The sequence below is a fragment of the Mangifera indica genome, chromosome 16, assembly GCF_011075055.1.
Source record: "Mangifera indica cultivar Alphonso chromosome 16, CATAS_Mindica_2.1, whole genome shotgun sequence".
NCBI lineage: Eukaryota > Viridiplantae > Streptophyta > Magnoliopsida > Sapindales > Anacardiaceae > Mangifera > Mangifera indica.
The window spans coordinates 11,920,193-11,941,132 of record NC_058152.1 but is presented as its reverse complement, the minus strand read 5'-3'; the positions used below and the strand labels follow the sequence as shown (position 1 = coordinate 11,941,132).

General features: G+C 30.3%; 1 protein-coding gene and 2 long non-coding RNA genes across 6 annotated transcripts in view; 1 reads left to right on the top strand and 2 right to left on the bottom strand.

The window, feature by feature from the left end:
- Positions 1-20,940, top strand: part of LOC123199215 (disease resistance protein RPP2B-like) — a 69,256-nt gene that overhangs the window by 39,299 nt on the left and 9,017 nt on the right. The window contains exon 6 of one of the 2 annotated variants that reach the window (XM_044614136.1): positions 2,968-2,989. The exons of the other annotated variant lie outside the window; for it this stretch is intronic. The gene's annotated coding sequence lies outside the window, so the exon portion shown is untranslated. Of the gene's footprint in view, positions 1-2,967; positions 2,990-20,940 lie in introns of those variants that run through there. 2 annotated transcript variants of the gene reach the window in all.
- Positions 9,986-11,393, bottom strand: LOC123199261. The gene is made up of 3 exons (XR_006498299.1): positions 11,160-11,393; positions 10,632-10,680; positions 9,986-10,337 (listed from the first exon to the last, which is right to left on the bottom strand). It is a non-coding gene; the product is annotated as an uncharacterized LOC123199261 (long non-coding RNA).
- On the bottom strand, positions 11,558-12,608 carry LOC123199244. 3 transcript variants are annotated; one of them, XR_006498265.1, is made up of 4 exons: positions 12,381-12,608; positions 12,227-12,301; positions 12,037-12,147; positions 11,558-11,936 (listed from the first exon to the last, which is right to left on the bottom strand). It is a non-coding gene; the product is annotated as an uncharacterized LOC123199244 (long non-coding RNA). The 3 variants fall into 3 exon arrangements; XR_006498263.1 differs by having other exon boundaries at positions 12,227-12,306; positions 12,381-12,606; XR_006498264.1 differs by having other exon boundaries at positions 12,037-12,110; positions 12,227-12,306; positions 12,381-12,603.

Genomic DNA, 20,940 nt, shown 5'->3' with positions numbered 1-20,940 from the left:
CCAACCACCATCTTTGACCATTGACAACAACGCTTTCAACCCACAAAATGTCGGCCACTAGATCTTCATCTCTTCTATGTGAAAAAAGAGTCAACAAAGGCGCATTTTTATCTATTCCAAATGAATCGATGATTCATTGAGTCTTCTTCTCACAGAAAAGATGAAGATTTGGTGGCCGACGTTTTTTGGGCTAAAAGCTTCATCGTCGATGGGTGGAGATGGTGGCCAAAGTGGGAAAGAAAATAAACCCTAGATTTTGGGGGAGGGAGAGGAGGGGAATGTTGCTTTTGAAAATTATAAAATTTTACATAAAAGTAAAATTATTAGTTTTTAAAACTTAAGAGAAAATATAATTAATTTTATATATATTTTTAATATTATTAATAAAATGATGATTTTATTTTTACTTAAAACAAAAAATTTTAACAGAAGTTAATCAATAGTTGAATATTTGAGTTTTTCAACCCCTATAAATGTGTATTTTCTTTGACCTAAATTTTTATATGTCCTTAACAAAATTTTTGCCAAAAGAGTTAACACTACCCAAGGTTTAGTCAAATATCAAATTCCCACCTCTTAAATTTGAAAAATCCAAATACGTTTCCAAGTCAAAAACCCTAATATATATATATCTCCTCTGTAGTCTGGCGTCAGAAAGTCGTCGGCTCTCCGGCATTCAAACTCGTCTTCTCTCCAGCTTCTCAACTCATCTCCTCTAAGGCACTCAAAATCTTAGTGAACTCTCCATAACTTGTCTTCAATTCGTTAGTGCATCGAACCGTTTGTCTTCATCAAACTTTGGTATGATTTTTCCTTCCCTGACTAAGACAAACTCTCTCGTTGATGTGCTAAGTTATTACCTTTTCAATGCTTTTGTTTTGGTGTGATCTCCATTGCTCCTTAGTGAATGGCTGTAATGAATATTCTTTTTATTGATATATGATTTAGCAACCTTTCAATTGACAGACAAATTGGTTGAAAGAACATCTTTTCTGTTCTCTTCCTTTTCTTTCCTTTACTTTTTTGGATCTGCACTTCTAGTGTGCAGTCATTCATCATAATGTTTGGACTTATTCTATATTTATTTCATAGACTTAATATTATGACCCTATTGAGTTCTGTCTTGTTTATTTGTATATTTAACATTAGATTATATGGTTGTTATAGTGTTAAATTTTATTGCTTGGGCTTCTTTGTTGTATCACGAATTTTATTTGCCTAGTGGTTTAGATAAATGTCCATACGAGGTTTTGTTATCGTTTATTAGTTCTATGGATTCTTTGCATAAACGAAAGAGTGGGTAGTATATTGTCCTGTTAAAAATACTAATTACCTATTTGGTCAATTTAGATTTTCATAGACGATTGCAACTTGTTCCATTCCCTTGATGCTCCTATTTGTTGAGCTGTATTGTTGTATCTTTGTTGCACTATTTGAAGTTCAAATTAACAATGAAGTACTCCTGCGATACTCATCTGCTCTTGTCCAAGGTGCTACAAATGTTTTCTGGTATGAATATCATCAATTACAGAAGAATTGATTTTCCTTAAGTTGTTAGTTGTGCAGATGGCTTTAGTAGCTTTGGATGTTGTTACTGTCAATAGTTTTCTGTGTTTCATGTCTTTAGTAGATTATGCTTTTTGAAATAATGCAAAAATTAAAATTCTCAGTTTTTCACCGCTCAAGATCTCAAATTCTTTTTCTGTACCATCTTCTTTCATTCTCGCATTGCTTTCATAGGAAATAGGCAGCTATTGATGTATAAATTTCAATTGTCTAAAAGCCAGAGTTTGACAGTTTCCAAAATTCTCACATTGCTTTCATAGGAATTTTTAACAGTTAATAACATGCAATTCTGAAATTATGTGTCATGTTTCTGAGCTTTTTGAAACGAATATTTTGCATAGCCTTTTGTCTGTTCTTATACTTGTCTGAAGTCTGTTGCATTCCCTTCCATAGCTATCCTTGTGATGATTGACTTCCAACATTCTGGCTCTACTGTTGCATTCCCAGAAGGTTGGGTTAATGATAACTTATTTGGTTTCGTTTTGTGTGTTGTATCATCACAAGGCTATCAAAAACCTAGATATTTCCAAGTCGGATTTCACCTGATTATTAATGGAGAGATTATTTCCCATGATACGTTAGTGGACTCATTAAAATTTTGGCCTGGGTCTCCTGAAGGTGAGAACGTTATTGAATCAGATAATATATTCATAACTTATAATTGCACTGAGATGCCTGGGAAATTTCCTCCACTCAATTTGAATAGCCAGGGTGGTGTAGAGTTCTTCGTTGAACAGACAACTAAGAATAGTGTGGTTTGAAGCCCAGTGAAAAAATGTGGAATAACTTTATTGTATCACAAAAATGATGATTGGAGAAAAGATGCAAGAGTGGACAAAAATGATGAAAGACCTCATAAGCGATTGAAAGTTGAAGGTTGAAATGTTGTTGCAAAAAAGGTAATGTAAGTACAAAATCCCCGAGCTTGTAATATTAGGTCAGAACATGTTGATGAGATACCCTTTATGTCCCCATGTCCCTTTCTCATATGGTAAAGGGATGAGTGATGGTTGGGCAAATTTAATAAAGCTTCCAGAGGAAATTAACTCCATTTCTAGGGCTTATTGTTTGCCTAATCTTCACGATATGCCTAATCTTGGAACTTTTTCCTATGGTGTTCTTTATAGTAGTTTAATAGTTTCAAGGAAACACTTCATGGTGCCTTCTGAACTATTTGGCTAACTTTCTGCAATTTACGGTCATGGTCTATGCTCTGTAGTTCTCTATTACACAATGTTGAAGTGCCTCTTTTTTTAAATGTTATTCAGTGTGTTTTCAGGTTGGGTTTATCTCAGGCTGGCAACTAGGCGTGTGGACACAAATTCCCTAGACTGTCATTTTAATATTCTCTGGATTTTCTTGCCTGGAATTTGATTATGTTACTAACTACTAATTAATTAGGTGTTATATGGTTACAGATATGGTTTGCTGCTATTTGGTTCTCTAGGCTATGAAAGGGTATTGGTTGCTCTTCGATACTACCGTAAGCTTGCTATTAACGAGTAATTAGTTAGGTGTTATATCCATTGCTACTTGGCATAACTTGGAGAAATAATTTGATGTGAAATTTGCTAATCATCTAGCCTCACTCTCTGTACAGGGTTTGTTGAGTCCTCGGTTAACAGCGGGAAACAAATTGATGCCGTACATTTCATTCATGCCTTCCAGCTTACTGAAAGCTTTGCCCCTGTTCCCTCTTGAAGACATACTTAAAGAATTGAAAGAGAAACTCACAAGGAAAAGGTGTGAGTTCAGGTGGAGATACTAGTGCACAGGTTAATTTTCATACTAAAGCATAATAAGTGAGTGATGCTTGGAAATTCCTTTGTAGCTAAATGCTAAATGAGAATTTTCTTTTCAATACAGATTGATGTAAATGCACAGGAACTTGCTACTTTGAAAGCTGTAGTTAGTTGTGTCCAAGAGTACAAGGTTGAACCTGACTATCGTCTTGATCCACTTCAAAAAAGGATTGAACAACTGGAGAGGTCGAAGTCTGACAAGAAAAGGGGTCAACACTCCAAGAAACAATGAGCAAACTGAGGATACCGTGGATTTCTTTCTCAAAGTGGCAAGACAGCTCCTCATAAGCTTGTTCTGCCTGTTTTCTGATGTGTCCTGCACTTGCGAGCAATTTGACAGGGCAATATATGGAGGAATGCCTGAGAGATATCCTCTGGCTGGTCCAAACTCCTATGATTATCAAGTTCCAAGCCAGCCTGTTTTTGCCCAGCAACCAAAATATTTAAATTATATAAAATACATATTATTTTTCCGTATTTTCACCCTCAATTCTTATTTCTCTCTTTTTATGATAAAAGTGTCTTCACCGAATAATTATATATTATAAGATAAATTGTAATTTCTAAAAATATAAAAGGTTCTTTAATTTTTTGAGGGTTATTAGAAATTCATAAAAAATTTTGAGTTTTTTGGAAAATTTTAAAATACATTATGTCCCAGTAGTTTCAAAAATAATGTTCCAATCTCAAAAAATTGAATAGAATATAATTCAAAATTTAATTTATAAGTTTTTAAACTTTTTTAAAGTTTAAATTGTTATGTCTAAAATATTTGAGTCTGATAGAATACTGTTGTTTTAGGACAAGTGTTTTTTATGCTAGTTAGGAGTTGTCTAGGGTGGTAGTCATTTAAATATTATGTCTAAAACATTTGAGTCTGATAGAATACTGTTGGTTTAGGACAAGTGTTTTTTATGCTAATTAGGAGTAAAAAAATGTCTGTACAACAAACCTTGGGTGGTAAAATGTTATTTACGCAATATTATGGGTACTCATATAAATACTCAAATGGGAATAAATTTATGTATATAATCACATAAATTTACTACCCAGGGTTTGTTGTACAGACACTTTTTACTCCTAATTTATGTAAATAACATAAATTATGTTATTTACGAGCGCTAGCGTTTTACATAAATTTATGTTATTTACGCAATATTATAGGTCGCACACTAGCCCTCGTATGCAACTCTACGACGATTTACTTCTCAATAGGTTTGAATTTTTTTTGTCTCTTTATGTAGATTTGTGCTTAATCTCTTGTTTCAAAGTGAATTTTTGTTTGAATTTGTGGTGATTTGGTGTTGAAGGTATTATACTATGTGCTTCTGGTTCGTTACACCACCTCAACAATTTGCTATTAATGTTAAAACTAGGAGTACTATTACCTAAGCCCCCTGTGCTACTTGTGAGCAGTACGGCAGACATCAGGTTATTTTTAATTTAATTTTATCATTTTGCCATTTTCATGTTAAGGGGAGCAAAAGACTCTTTGGTATTTATTGACATAATTAGGTGTCTAATTCATGCTATATACTGAATACCTAATGTGTAGCTTTCAAGGTAAATGAGTAAAAATATATTAGAAATTTTTGGTCATGTAATTGACTGGAACTGGGAGTTGATGTTTATTTTCACAAGGATCCCAAATTCGAGCTTGACTTATGAAGCATGTATCAACCTGTAAAATGCATTCTGGACTGCAATTGTTACCATGACAGGGTACAATATTTTTACAAGAGACAGGGTGCTGAGAGGAGTTCAAGCAGTGGTGTTCATTCTCATTATGAAATGGTGGGATGGATATTGGCGGGGATGCTATGGTTCTTGATGATAGATATCCATAGCAAACATGGTCTTTGCTCATTCAGACCCTCTGTGCAGGTATGTCTTAAAAATTTTTTATTTCATAGATTAATTTATCATTGAGTTAAATTCAATTCACAACTGATTTCCTTTTCATAAACACATCATATTAATGCATGTGATATACATATATATAAAACTCTATATTGCCTTGTTAATTATTTATTTATTTTGTAGTTTTGATTGGTTTTTGGTTCTTGTTAGTCTTGATTCCTTCCTGCAAAATTCCAAATTTTTAGTACATAAATTTGCTGAATCTGACCCATTTTTAAAGCCTTGAGGATAAGTCAAGGAATGAATTTGGTAGCTATATGTATAGGCCAAGTAAAATCAGTGCCTGGCAAGGAACAATTATAGGGATCACTAGTTTTAAGTTAAAATATAACCTAAAGTAAAGCAAATGATAAACATCATAATTTTTTATATTGGTTTGGCTTATAAAATTCCAAAATGGTTTGGCTTTAAAAGTAGTGAATCTTTTGTAGAGTTTCTAGAAATATGGCTCAATAATAACTTAATTGGTTTCATTTTGTGTGGTGTTGTATCATTACAAGTCTATTAAGAACTTAAAATTTTCCGAGTTGGATTTATCTGATTGTTAATGAAGAGGTCATTTCCTTTCTCTGTTTATTTGAATCAAAAGGATTTGAGGCTGAGGTTATTCAGTCAGATCAAGGGCCTTGTTTTCTATGGTTTTTATGGCCTCAACACATACTAGTAACTTGTAAACAGCTTTCTCATAGTTATGCCCTCAAAAAATGTGGCCGCCTAGGTATTTCTACTATATGTTAATTGGACTTAAACATTGAATTTAATTTATTTATTTAGTGAGATTTTAACTTGCAAACCTTCTTTCAACTCTTTTCAGTGACTTCTCATGTTCATTTAACTCTTTTATCCATAGTAATAGTTATCATTATTATTTTTTGATGTTTTACATGCTACTAAACATTGTTGTAAGGTATCTTTTAATTGTTGCCTATGGTTATTTCTAAATTATTTCCCTTTTGTTTCAAATATATAATTTATATTTTAAGCATGAAAGATGTCTTATATGGTTCAATTGGTTTATCAGGATTTTGTATATAACTCTACATATTAATAAACTTAACATGATTAGGATTTTTATTTTTCATTTTCTTTAAAGAGAATGATTATACAGTGATCCCAACTCATAATCTATTGAAAATTATCTTTTGTCTTTCAATTTGTCACATGTAGAATAAGGCTATGTTGTTATTGGTATTATCGTTATTATTGATGGAAGTATTCATTGTATTTTACAGACTACTTTATGTGATTCACAAATTGCTGCACCATTGAAACCTGAAGATGGTCTTCTTAGAGAAAATCTGATGGAAGTACAAAGTCCATGAACTCATTATATTAGGTCAGAACTGGTTGATAAGATTCCCTTTATGTCCCCTTGTCCCTCTTTCATATGGTAAAACGATGGCTGATGCTTTTAGTTAATGTTGCCTTCTGAACTACTCGCTAACTTTCTGTCTATGCTATGTAGATGTTGAAGCACATCTTGATGCTATTCAGTGTGCTGGTTTCTAGTTGAGTTCTAGTTGCAGTTTCGTGGGAGAGAGCATGCACTATGATGGCAGTGTGGAGTTTGCATACTACAAAGGAGGTGCAATCGATCAAGCGTTAATCCAATTCGGTAATCAGATGGTGGTGTCATGTAGTTTAGGCTTTAAGATTTTATAAGATATTTACTATATTCTGTTAACTTTTGATACTTAATTATGCTCTAGCGAGTTTTAAAACCATTTAAAAGGTCCTAGATTTGAAATAAAATTTATTATTACATGTACTTCACACATTATGTTAGCATTTGTTTATATATAGAGAGAGGACATTAATATAGCTCCTAAAATTTTATCTAACATTTATTAGATTTCATTATTTTTTAATTGACCCCCTTATATTTTGTTTTTATTCAACCTTGATCCCACTAAATTTTATCTTTGGGTCCACTACTATGGTCAAGACATGGTGAACTCTCACTTGTATGTGTTTTGGGATGGGAATGATTATAGATGCAAATATTCCCTTCCCTCTTGGATAATTAGGAAAAGAAGGGAATATAAGACAAAATAAAAATAGAAGCAACAATGCCATTTACCTTTTTAATTAAGTTGTACTCTAGATTTGATGATATGCATTGATGTGTTAATAAGGTCTTTAAAAATTTACTATTAAGTAATTCATGTCGAATTTAACAATTGACTTGATGAAAAAATCATGTGAAAAATCCTCTAGTATTTGAGAAGGTTTAATTGTTACTTAGTTAATGAATGTAAAATCATAATATTTTGATCAAACATGTGGAGTGACTTTGTTGTATGCTAATGATGACGATTTGAGAAGGGAAGCAAGAGTGGACAGAGACAAGAGATTGAATACCGTAAATTGCTCTGCTAATGATTGTTAGAAGTGCTGTCTAAACTGCTGCGTGTAGCTTGACCAATGGGTTCCGAAATCCTATGAAATTGTAAATAGATGGTCTCCTCATTTAGGAATATACAAGTGATGAATAGGCCTACAATTGTAAGCATCTTTCTTCTACATAGATATTTTAACTCATTGATCTATTTTCAGTGACTTCTCATATTCATTTAATTGTTTCCTTTGGTTTTCTCTAAATTTATTCCCTTCGGTTTCTGATATATGATTTACATGCGAAGCATGAAATATTGCATCGAAAAGACTGTACCTGATTTTGGTGTCTGGTTCAAGCTTGTGGTGGGAGGTAGTTTAACAGAAGTTGTTATCCTACCGTTTGGCATCAACTGCTCATTAATGGAAAAAGAGGAACCTGTTATAGAGTTGTTACTTGGAGTAAGTGGTGACGTACATGTTAGTTATCATGAAAGAAAATTAGTGTTAGAATTCCTCTGTTTTGATTTTAGATGTTAGTTGCTGCCTGATTCTAATCATGAGCATGAAGACCAAAATATGGAAAACCAATATCTTGTTCTTGTTGCTTTTGCATTTAAATTAAAGTCTTTTTCTTTCTCAACTTGTGATATTTGACTTTCATCGCTGGATTTGTATAATTAGACTGCTACATACTGCATCTGCTTTTCTCCTTTTGCACACTTATAAACAATTCATCTTCTGTTGATTTCATTTACATTAGATACAGCTTATTGTTAAATTGAAGTCTTCTCAGATCTGAATCAAATTACGTCAGAACTTAACTATTAGAGTCTGTTGCTACTGTGTAAGTAGAGCAAGTTTCTAAGGTTTCCATGACTCGGGCTGTTATGCTTTGGAACTCAAGTCAATTTGATATCCTGCTAGGGTGATTTTATTTCAGTTCAAATTTAGACCTCAAACTCAGATATCATTTATATCAATTTTGCACCTATTTGTCTTTATGCTTATATCTTGCATGCTTTTTTATGTCTAAAGCTAATGGAGCTGCATCCCATCTTGAGTTCAAAGGGCATGAACTCTCCGTCCACCCAATTTGTCACCCCAAGTAGATTTGGAATTTATGAGCCCATCCATCAAATTCGCACATGGTGGGAAAACTTTAAAAGTAATGGCAATCTAAATACATCAACACTTATGATCGTGGAGGTGGATACAAAACTAGACACTCAGGTGCAAACTATTGACATTTATTCTACTTCTTCCGATAGGAGGGAGGTGGAACATTCCTGACTTCCAACAAGTACGAACAATAAGCAAGTAAACCTTTGGATAAGGTAAGTTCGATTGTGTTTCTGATCATTTGTTTACCTCTGATTATTTTTTATATGAATTTTATTTGTGTTGGGTGGATGTATTTGTTAGTTGGATGAAAGATTTCCACTGAAAATTACAAGGGTACACACGAGCCCTATATGTAGTTATCAAATGCAAGATTTGTATGCAACTTTTAGTGGATATTCAGGGAATTTATCCCTTTTACTTGTAATGTGTTTTTGTCCTATAGTCAAATATTATAAGGTAAATTGTTTTTTTTTTAAAATATCCTCGAGAGTCTTACAGCTCACTCTTCAAATCTTTTTCTTTGCATCTTGATTTGTACCGTTTTACTTTCACTTGAATCGCCCTGCACCATTTAACAAAATTGGTTGCATATATGCCTTGTGTCTTGTCTGTTGACCTAACAGTTAATTTTTAATTAAAATTATGAAGCAAATATATCATCACCACCGAAAACAACTCCTAATTGAATTGATTATCTACTAATCACCTTGCCAATGATGGGTTAACTAATATAGTACAAACTTAATTAGTGTTCTAATCACATCGAAACTAAATGGTTTCCTCACTCTTATGTGACAAATGTCCATCTCACACTCAGCTAATTAATTAATTAGTTATCAATTCCCTAATGAAACAAAAATCACGAAATCCTATGATTAATATTTTTTTTTTTTTACAAATAAAAATTAATGTTGTTACATTCTTAAGGCTCGGGGTCATCACTGGATCATAATGTTAATATAATGTTTAATTGATTTAGAGCAGAATCGAAACTTCTTTGGGATTCCGCTTTTGAAATAGTTAAATCTAGAATTGAGCATCCTCAAACAAATCAGTGCTTAACATAATTAGTTATGTTGTTAATTTGGAGTTATTTATGTTTAGTGGTAGATACGAGACCAATTATTTTATGCTTAAGTGCAATCTGCCATTAATATACTGAATAATAATTATTCACAGTTTATTATTATTTTCTTTAATTTTCTTCTCATTGTGAAATACAAATTCACAGATTCCCATTTTTGTCAAAAATCTTTTAACTGATATATCTATCTATATATAACGAATGAAAAATCAGTATTACAAAGAATCAAACACATCTACTTCAATGATTTTCAGAAAAGCATACTTTTTTGTGGTTGAAACAACAAATTTATGTTCTTTAAAAAAATTGAAGAGATTGAGACTGATAAAAAGGGCAGTTTTCAAGCTTATCAAGCTTTACCTCTGAAAATTGTTCCACAGACTTCTTCGACTCCTGCAAATCATAATGGCAGCTAGGTGTACCAGGATTAGGGAGGAAGTCATTCTTAGTCTCTTGGGGGAAAGGCTTACTTTCAAACTCAGAATTGTAATAAGGCATTCCATCTCCTGGAACAGAAAGCACAGATTTTAACTAATCAGAGCAAGCTAATCAACTTATTACTTGTAAATAAAGTTATAAGAACAAGAACCTAATACCCCCTTAATGAGTATTGTTTTTCCAATTTCTTAGAAAGATTGAGTTGTTAGTTTGGTGGACTTCTTACCCCATTTGCAATATTTCTCGGCTTCCTCACATTCTCAGAAACAATGTGACAACTAGAATTGAAGAAGGGCATGAAATAAAGAAGCAGATTTACATAAGTACAGACGAGGCACACAAATAGAAAGATATGAGCTAACCTTGTCTTCTCAGTGGTGAAAAAGAGCTATGTCTGAAGGCCCTCTGCAGCTGCAGTATTCAATTAGGTTACAGTCAAAAACAGAAAAAATGCAGTTTCCTTCAAAATGAAAGGGGAAATGGATATCATATTAGGCTCAAGCATTTACTTCCAAATCAACAAAAATAGCTGAAAAGCATAAGGAACAAATCAGACTGTCAGAGCATACAACCACATTCTCAGAAACTAGTGATTGAGAAGAGCGATCTCTAATGCCGGTCAAAGCCTGAAAAATGAATTTTAAAAAACTTACTCTTTTTTTTCTTTTATTTTTTAATTCAATGGGGCACCTAAGCAAATCTATTATTAGAGAAGAGATTTAAAAAAAATAATAAGTGAATTTTTTTTCTTTTATTTTTTAATACAATGGGGCACCTAAGCAAATCTATTATTAGAGAAGAGATTTAAAAAAAAAAAAATTCAATGAAAGAAGCACTTCTGAACAAAATCTGGTTAAACCCAAAGAATCTGTGAGGGCATATATTCTCACCTGTTAATCACCAATAGACAGGTGTCTGAAAATTTTCATTTCTTGTCCATGGACATACAAGCACTCCAACATGCCAACGCTGCACACCTGAAAGAACTCAAAATTATTGATCAGCAAAACTGAAACTATTGAATACAAATGATGTGAACATTGGTTGTTTTACCAGTGAAAAGGCAGCTGCTGCAATTTCTATAGCCTCTGTCCAACTTAAGTTGATCTTAAGTCTCTCTACTCGGCCTTTTTCCAACAATTCAGACCCTTTCTCCTCCACCACCCAAGAGCACAATCAACAATTTCACAACAGAATCACTACTCCAGCAAGCAAATTTCAATTCACAGCATCAACCTACCAAAATGAAGCAATGTAATAGTAGGAAAATAGGGGGCAGCACAGAATGTTATCAGAAAATGTTTCTTTCATTTATCAATGTAATATTCAATCACTCCTCAATTCATTTCATTACAATGCTGTCAATAGGAATAAACTGGAAACTGCTTAAGAAAAAACACACTCCAATACGAAGATGAAAATACTAAGCTGGCTAATATGAGAGGCCAGTACTCCCCACAAAAATAAACTCTCAATACAAATTTTTCTACATGATTCTTTCTACACAGCAATGCTCTCCCACTCCCATTTTAATTCTCATAGCCGCCTGTATTTCCATCCCAGTCTTAGGTCGTGTGTCATTATTTAGAGCTGCTGACATGTACATGCCAGGTTCACTTTCTCCCTTTGCTGCATCTGGATTTCTTCAGGGTTTTTCTTCTATGGGCCTGCATGAATCAACTTTAGCATTTAGTACCATATCAACAAATTTACAGAGATGAACTTCAATGCATTTTGAAATCTCTTTCAATCAAATTATGCAATAACCTTGAGGTTGACATGAGATTCCTGAATAGTCTTTCCATCCTTTTTGCTCCACGTGTCCATCCTTCTTAAACTTTCTAAGAGTTTGACAAGGTATCATAAAAAATAAACCACCTGGAATTAGAAATCAATGCAACAATGAATTGCATTGGTCAAAAAGTTGGAAGAAACAAGGTTCTAAATGAAACAATACTTGTAGGTGTTTCTGGTTGTTGAGAGATAAGTATATCGAGGCTTCTATAGTTGGCAAATATTTCACCAATTTCAGCTGCACTAAACCATCAAATTTGAGCTAGTTAGTAAATATGCATTTTATATGTGTACGATACATGTTTGTCGTATTTTACCATTTTAAACATGTTTCATCAATGTGTATTTTAGATCACATCTTACCTTCCAATTGTTGTGCACAAAGCCATATTTGAGTCTTACTCTTTTATTTATTTTTTGAAAAATTAGGACTAAATAAATCATAAACACGGCAAGAAGACCACCAAAGTAACCCCTCAATCTTCCCAAGAAACTAGAAAAGTTATACCCCTCAAGTATAAAAATTTGCATAGATTTCTCCTCAACGTAAGTTCTTGTATTGATTAAAAGTTTTTTTTTTTATTAAAACAATTCACTGCTACCCTAAAAGTGTTTATCCAAAATTTTACTGCATAATTTTAGAAGTTTTATTTATGGCTCAAAAAACTTAATGAAGATGGAGCTAGGCTTACAATGTTAGATGTAGAAATGATACATGTTACAATTACACTTGGCTAACTCTAGCCTTACAAGTCATAATTGGTGCACCAAAAATAGATATAAACTCAAATGATGAGAATAAATTTACAACCTTTCATTGGGCAGCAAAATATAGAAGGTAAAATTGTTACCACATATTTGGTGCCACCCACAAAGGCAAAGTAATTTGAAGAGTTTTACCTCTCATACTTTACTACCCAATAAAAAGTTGAAAATTCATTCTCATTACTTAAATTTATATCTATTTTTGTTGCACCAAATATGTCTTGAAAAGCTAGAGTATAACCAAGTGCAACCGTAAAATATATCACTTCTACACCTAAAATCGTAAGCCCACCTTCACCTGTACCAAGTTTCTTAAGTCATAATTTAAGCTTCTACAAAATTATGCAACGAAATTTTGATAGGATAACAACAGATTGTTTCAATTCAAAAAAAAAAAAAACTATAGAATCAATACAATTACTTATGTTGGAAAGAAACCTATAAAAAACAGATTTTTTGTTTAGGGTTTAGGGATAAGCACCTCTAGGGTAGCAATGGATTGTTTCAGTAAAAGTAAAACTCTGAAATCAATACAAGAACTTATATGGGAAAGAAACCTATATAAAAACAGATTTTTAGTTACCTCTTCCAATGAAATTTTAGTTATATAATTGTTAAGACAACTCTAAGACAACAGGTTTTTATATCTTTAATGAAAACTTTTAATTGTAGCGTTACCAAAATTATCAATAGGATCCACAATAAAAATGAAACAACGCAAAATTAAATAAATATTAAAGTACTCATTAAAATTATATCACGCTTATAATTAAGAGGTATAACTTTTTTAAGTTCTTGGAAAGATTAAATTGTTACTTTGGTTGTCTTCTTATCGTATTTATGATTTTTTGGGTTTTCTTGTTTGTATTAGAAAAAATATATATAAAAGAGTAAGACTCAAAATATAACTCTCTACACAATAATTAAAAGATATGATGTGAACTAACGTTGTCCTTTTGTCTTCCCTTTAGCGAAGAAGTACTATGCCTACATGTTCCCTGCATCAATGGCATTCAATTAAATTGGTAGGAAATCAATAACAAAAATCAACCCTTCAAAATAAAAGTGGAAAAATGAAATTATATCAACCTTAAGCAAGCACTTCCAAATGAACCAAAGAAAAAGCCAAAAAACCATGGACAAATCAAATTGCGGCAACAGTAAGCATACATATTTTTATGAATTTTTTATTTGAAGACAATAGTTAACAAAGTGGGCATTGCACTTAAACAAATTTATCTAACAAAAGATACAAAAATTAAAAATTAAAAAACAATATCTTCTGAGAAGTTGTCATAAGACTCATATAATCTGAATAAACCCCAAGAATCTTAGAGGAGACAATGGTTTCTTACTTTTCAATAATTAGATACATACGCCTTTGCAAATTTTCATTTGTTTCTAAATAAACATACCAGCAATTCAACATCTCCACCATGTTAATTAATTTCTTTCCTTTTCACCACTATTAAAAAAAAAATTAATTTAATTTCTTTGAAGAATCTTTGGCATTGTGTTTTGCTTTTGGAGTGTATTATGTCGTGTAATATCTTTTTAAAAAAATATATAATAAATTATAATTAACATATTTTTTTTGAAAACATCTTTAAAATTTAAAAATTTTTATATACAATTTTATTATATTATTATTTTCTTTAAAAATGTGTATCATTTTGTATTTGTAATATATATTATATCATACAATACGTTCACTGCATCGTATTAATTTAATATATCTTATTATAAATATTATTTTTTAGTTATACTGTATTATATCATATAATACATATTATATATTTTCATGTTTTAAAGTAATAGAGCAAGCAGGTGATGGGCTACACCGAAAATAAATATATTCTAAACAAATTTCAGAATTATATGTTATGGAAATGGCAAGCAATTTTCTTTATGTGTGGTCCATTTTGAATAGGCGTTCAACGACCCTTTTTTTGTATAAATAATATTTGTGCAATGATTGATTTATAAATAACATTTTTTAATTTGTTTGTATAAACTGATTAATGTCTACGGTAAATATCTTTGGAATTATAGAATCATAACAAGAGAATCAAATATAACTTTATTATGATAATTTGAGTATCATTATTTTTAATAATGATCATTTTGGAAATATTCATACTCATAGTATTATCATACCCAAGGATAGTAATAATATGAATAAATTATCATTATGTTTAATGATGCTCCCGAAAGATATTGATAGTTGTAAGTATCGTTATGTTTAATGATACTATGAAAGGATAATGACAGTTATAATTTGGAATTATACAGCTAGGAATCAAGATTTTCAAGAAGAAAAAACAAATCAAAACAGCAAAATAAATAAAGAATTAAGTTATGATGTGTTTTTTTTTTTTTTTTTTTATAATTCGGTGCAGTGCCTTCAGGAAATAAATAATCTCTTTCACTTCAAGAAGCTCAATTCCTACTACAAAAGCATGAGTTAAGAGTTGGAAATGCCATGGATCTTCAAGGAGGTATAATAGCTTCCTAATACCCACCAGTTCTGAATTCAATCAAAATCAATCAATGATCTTTTCCATTTCCTCATTAAAACCAATCCATATAATGGAAATGTAAAAAGTTGGGGTTTTTTAATTTGTTCAATGCCTTCAGGAAATACATGGCTCAATCTTATGGAGCCTCATTTCCCATGGCTCAGACTTTTTTCAATACAATGGTAAAGAAGTTCCGGAAAAACCCATTAAAATTATCTATCTCTATAGTTCATCTCAAATATGTTAATGGTTGATTTCCATTTGCAATTTTGTGTTAAAATCTAAATCTCAAATATGATAGGTTTGATGATTTAACAGATTTCTACTCTTTAAATTTGAAAAAGTAAATTTCTCACTTTTTAAGAAAGAATATGTACAAAGAACAGAAAGAATCACATTCATGTACAACCCTCCCAACTATATCAATTTCTATAGATACTTTACTAGCAGAACCAGGGAATACAGCAAGCAGAACACAACAAAACAACTTGCAACTTTGGTCGGAACACAGAGCAACCACACTGACGGAGCAGACAGGGAGGAACAGACTTCCAAGAAAGAAGGAGAATCTCACACAACCGAGGCACAAAACAATAGAGAGAAGTAAGAAGCTTCACAACCAAAGCAACTCTGACAAACGCTACAAGACAACCAAGGAGGTACAAGGATTACTGCCCAAAACAAAGTTGAACCTCCTCCAAAGCTTCTGTTGTGGACTGCTCTTCCACCATCAACGCCAATAAAACATCAAGCTTGCCCAAGCTCTCAAGCTATATATGTATGTATGTATATATTTTATAAAACTGTTGAAATGACAAAAATTCTCTCAAGCTAAACAACATTTTATCCATACAGTTCAGTTAAATAATTTTGTATCCTAATTTTATTAATTTCAAATAAAAATAATAACAAAATTTTAATATAAATATAAATATGGGTGTTAATGACATATAATCATATGTTTGATGACAAACTATAATTTTTGAAAAATTTTAGAAACGTTGAAAATTTTAAAATTTTAAGGGACGTTAAAATTTTTTTAAGAACAGGTTTTAAAATATGAAGGACTTGGACGTCAACATTTGAGGGTGTTTAAACACATATACCATAGTGAAGGAGTTGGGTGGGCCAACGGTAAGCCCGATAGGCCCGGTCAATATGGCACGTGGAAACTGAAGTTTGATGCTATTAACAACCCATTTAGTTTTTATACTAAAATAGGCTGGAGGCCTGTTGCCCACCAAGGTTTGATGCTCTGTCAAAATCTCACCCATTAAGTTTTAAGAATTTAAATTCTTACCCGTAAACTATATCAGTTAATGTTTTTCATTAGATGCAAGGGTAAAACAGACAATTTATATTCTAATAAAAATCTAACTTTTAATATTTATTATTATAATACATCTCCTTTTATCTTTTAAAATTTAAAAATTTATTTTATTAGTTCTGATACCCTCCCAGAATTAAATCCCCTCTTCCACAATCTGAAGCTCTTTCAAATTTCTTCCTAATTAAAATTTGCTTGCCAAATCCAAAGCCCTTTCAAATCTTCTTCCAAATCAAAATCAAATCCACTATTTCAGCTGTAGGTGCCGTTGATTCAATTAAGTTTGGGAAGGCAGAAACTGATTTTAGCTGACATGGATTCTGTGGAATAGGAAAAATGTCTTTCATCAAGTAGAACTCTGAAAGAGGATGACGGATACTAATACGGGGCTTGTGGTTGAAACTGATATTTTGTTATTCGATAAACTATTTTTTTATTATTTAGAGTAAATTGTTTAATTTATTATATATTAAAGATTTTAATAATATTCTATTAAAAAAGATAATATGGTAAATAATATAGAAATGATTTAATTACTATTTTCATTATCGATAATCTTAATTTTGTTATAATTTTATTCTTATTAATTTTTTAAAATAAAAATATATTTATTTTTAATTAAAAAAATAACATAAAAAATTTTAGATAAAATATACTGACAATAATATAACAACTTAGAAAAAATAATTTGATTAATTAAATTCATAATTTGACAAAATTATCAAAAATTTTAATATATTAAAAAATTTAAACTATATTAGAAAATATACAAAGCAAATATATAACATTAGTCATGTTACTTTGACCAAACACAACTTTTATGCTCAATAATCTTTCAAAAATATATATAAGTGAAATAAATAAATCAATTATAATTCTAAATTGTTATACAATTTGAACATGTAGAGTTGTTAAAATTAAATTACCTTTCAATGTAATTTGATCTTCTACTTTTAAAATCTCCATGAATAATAGCTTTTCAATAGGGTAAATTATATTGCAATTAGGTTTTGACATAATAACTTAGTCAATATATAGTAGGTTAATTAATCTTCCATTAAGGTTTAATAAACCTTAAGACCCATATTTATTACTGCCCACTTGGATTATAATTTTTAAATATATTGAATTTATCTTTATTGATCACTTAAGTTTATCTGTAAACTGACATTAGAGTATTTAGTTATTTAATTTTATTAAACTAAAACCATAATTAATGTTAACCCTCGTGCCAAGAAATTTCCAACAAAGAGTTTGAGAGAAACTATTGATAAATATATGAGATGACTAAAATGAAACCCTTGTACAATTACATCTTCCAAAGCTTCTGTTGTGGACTGCTCTTCCACCATCAACGCCAATAAAACATCAAGCTTGCCCAACCTCTCATGGGAACAAAACTGTTATATATATATATATATATATATATATATATATATATATATGAAGCTGTTGAAATGACAAAAATTCTCTCAAGCTAAACAACATTTTGTCCCTAAAGTTTTATTAAATAATTTGGTGTGCTAATTTTCATTAATTTCAAGTAAAAATAAAAAAAAATTTTAATGCAAATATTAATATAGGTGTTAATGACATATAATCATATGTTTGATGAAAAACTATAATTTTTGAAAAATTTTAGGGATGTTAAAATTTTTTTAAGTACTGCTTTTAAAATATGAAAAAAGTTTAGAGTATTATTGAAATTTTTAAAATTTCAATATATCCTTCAATAATTTAAAATAATAATTATAATCCAAAATGACTGAATATAATACAAAAAATTAGAGGTTTCAATATTATATTACAAATTATTAAGATTATAGCATTTTTTTTTTTTAAATAAGGGGTTAATATGATACTTTTAAAACAAAATAAGGAAAATATTCATTTACCTACAGTGCTATTGTAATATTTCAAACCTTAAAGACAAAATGATACTTAATTACACTCCTATCATAATATTTGAATAAAATGAAATAAATATTTTTTTACTGTTGATTTTTACATATGGATGAAAATTTGACATTTTCAAATTTAAAGGGTGATAATTGTCATTTCATCAAATGTTGCCTGGGACATAATTTGGCCAATATGAAAAGGATAAAAAATATATTATACTTTATTCAAAATGTGAATTATTTACAAAAGGCCAAAAGACTTATTCCCACCCAAGGTTTGATGAAATCCTAAACTCTCATCTATTAATTTTTAAAAACTCAAATACCTACTATTTTGTTAATATTTATCACTGTGATTAAGGATAAAAATGTTATTTAGTTAAAAAATATTTAAAAAACTAAAAATTTGTCACATTTTTCCCCTATATTTTAAAATCTAACCATTTTCTCTCATCAAAGATTTGAACAGTGATCATTTCTCTCATGGAGTTTTTTTCTTCTCCTTTGTAATGACCATCTCCTTTTTGATCTTATTGTTAATGAAGACAAAATCATCTTAAAATTTTCTAAGTACATTGACACTAGATAAAACAAATATTAACAACTTAGTAAATTTCATTTACATCCTCTCAGGTTTAATCTAACAACAAGAAACCCCTAAATTCTACTTTCTGATGAAAATACAAATCAACAAAAACTAACCTTTTACTGTGGAAGCTACTGTAGAAACAAGTTTGTAATATTTAAAAATAGAGAGAATATAAAATATGAAACGAAGCGAGAATGATGACTATAATGTATGTGTTATACCAAACACGATAGTGAATAAAAGATTGAAAAAATCAAAAGAAGTCATGGATTCATGATTATAAAGCAATTAATAATTTGATGAAATTAAAAATAAACTGAAAAATAGAGAAATTATTCAGAAAGAAATGAAAGGGACTTGAAGGAGAAGGCGAGGAAGAAGAAACAACCACCAAAGCTTAAAAACGATCAAGAGCGAAGGCTAGTTTTGTTGTGTGTTTAAAATATATGTACTATGGTGAAGGAGTTGGGTGGGCCAATAGTAAGCCCGATAGGCCTAGTCAATATGGCACATGGAAACTGAGGTTAGATGCTATTAACAACCCATTTAGTTTTTACACTAAAATAGGCCGAAAGACTTTTTCCCGCCCAAGGTAAATTGTTAAAATCTTATTTACTAAATTTTGAAAATTTAAATATTTATTTATAAACCTATATTAATTGATTTTTTTATTAGATATAAGGGTAAAACAGATAATTTATACCCTAATAAAAATCTAACTTTTAATATTTATTATTATCATACATCTCCTTTTATCTTTGAAAATTTAAAAATATATTTTATTATTTTTGATACCCATTCAGAATTAAATCCCGTTTTACACAATCTAAAGCTCTCTCAAATTTCTTCCTAATAATATTAGAATCATTTCTCGTAGTTTCAACAATCACAATTGAATCATTTCTCAAGCCACAAACTACACTACAAACTCCATTTGTATAAATTCTTAGTCATAGAAAGACGAAATAAAAAACACTTCCAAGTACTCAATTAGTATTCTTGCATTGTAAACTTGTAACACAATTTTTTACATACATTACTAATAATATTACAACAGTGATTGTGAATATAAGTTCCTAATTGACCCACTTTAAAAACATGTCTGTTTTTGTTGTATCTTTTTATATTCTTGTCATAATATCCAGAATAGTTTAACATAATTTCCGTTGGTGTAAACTCGTCATTAGAATGACTGAAATTTTACAAACTGTAATATGTTTTTTATCGAAGAAACGAGTAAATAAATAATGGAATATTTGATTAACATTCAAGGCTCTAGGCATAATGTTCACAAGGTGACAAGGACACATTAAAAGCTCCGCACATAAATGGCTGTCAGGTAAAAAGCTTTTTAGGTATATAGAGGGAACTCCTCAATTTGGCGTAATGTTTAAAGGAATGTTTTTAAAACCAAATCAACAATCGGATTGGTTGTCTCACTAGTTCATTGGCCAATTGGTTCAACTTATTATTAAATTATAATGAATAGATTTTGTTTAAAAATTTGTAAAAAATAAAATCAATCAGAATATCTACACGTATGGAGATTATAACATATTTTTTTTAAGAAATAACAATTATTCATTTGATTTCAATTAAATAATTAAAATAAAAAAAGTCTCAATTTCATTATACAGAAAAAAATAATTTTACAAATTATTGCCTATAGAAGACATTTCAATAGATATAAGATATATATATATATATATATATATATATATATATATATATATATTAAATTTATTTTTCTTTATAAACCTTTAGAAATTCATCCAA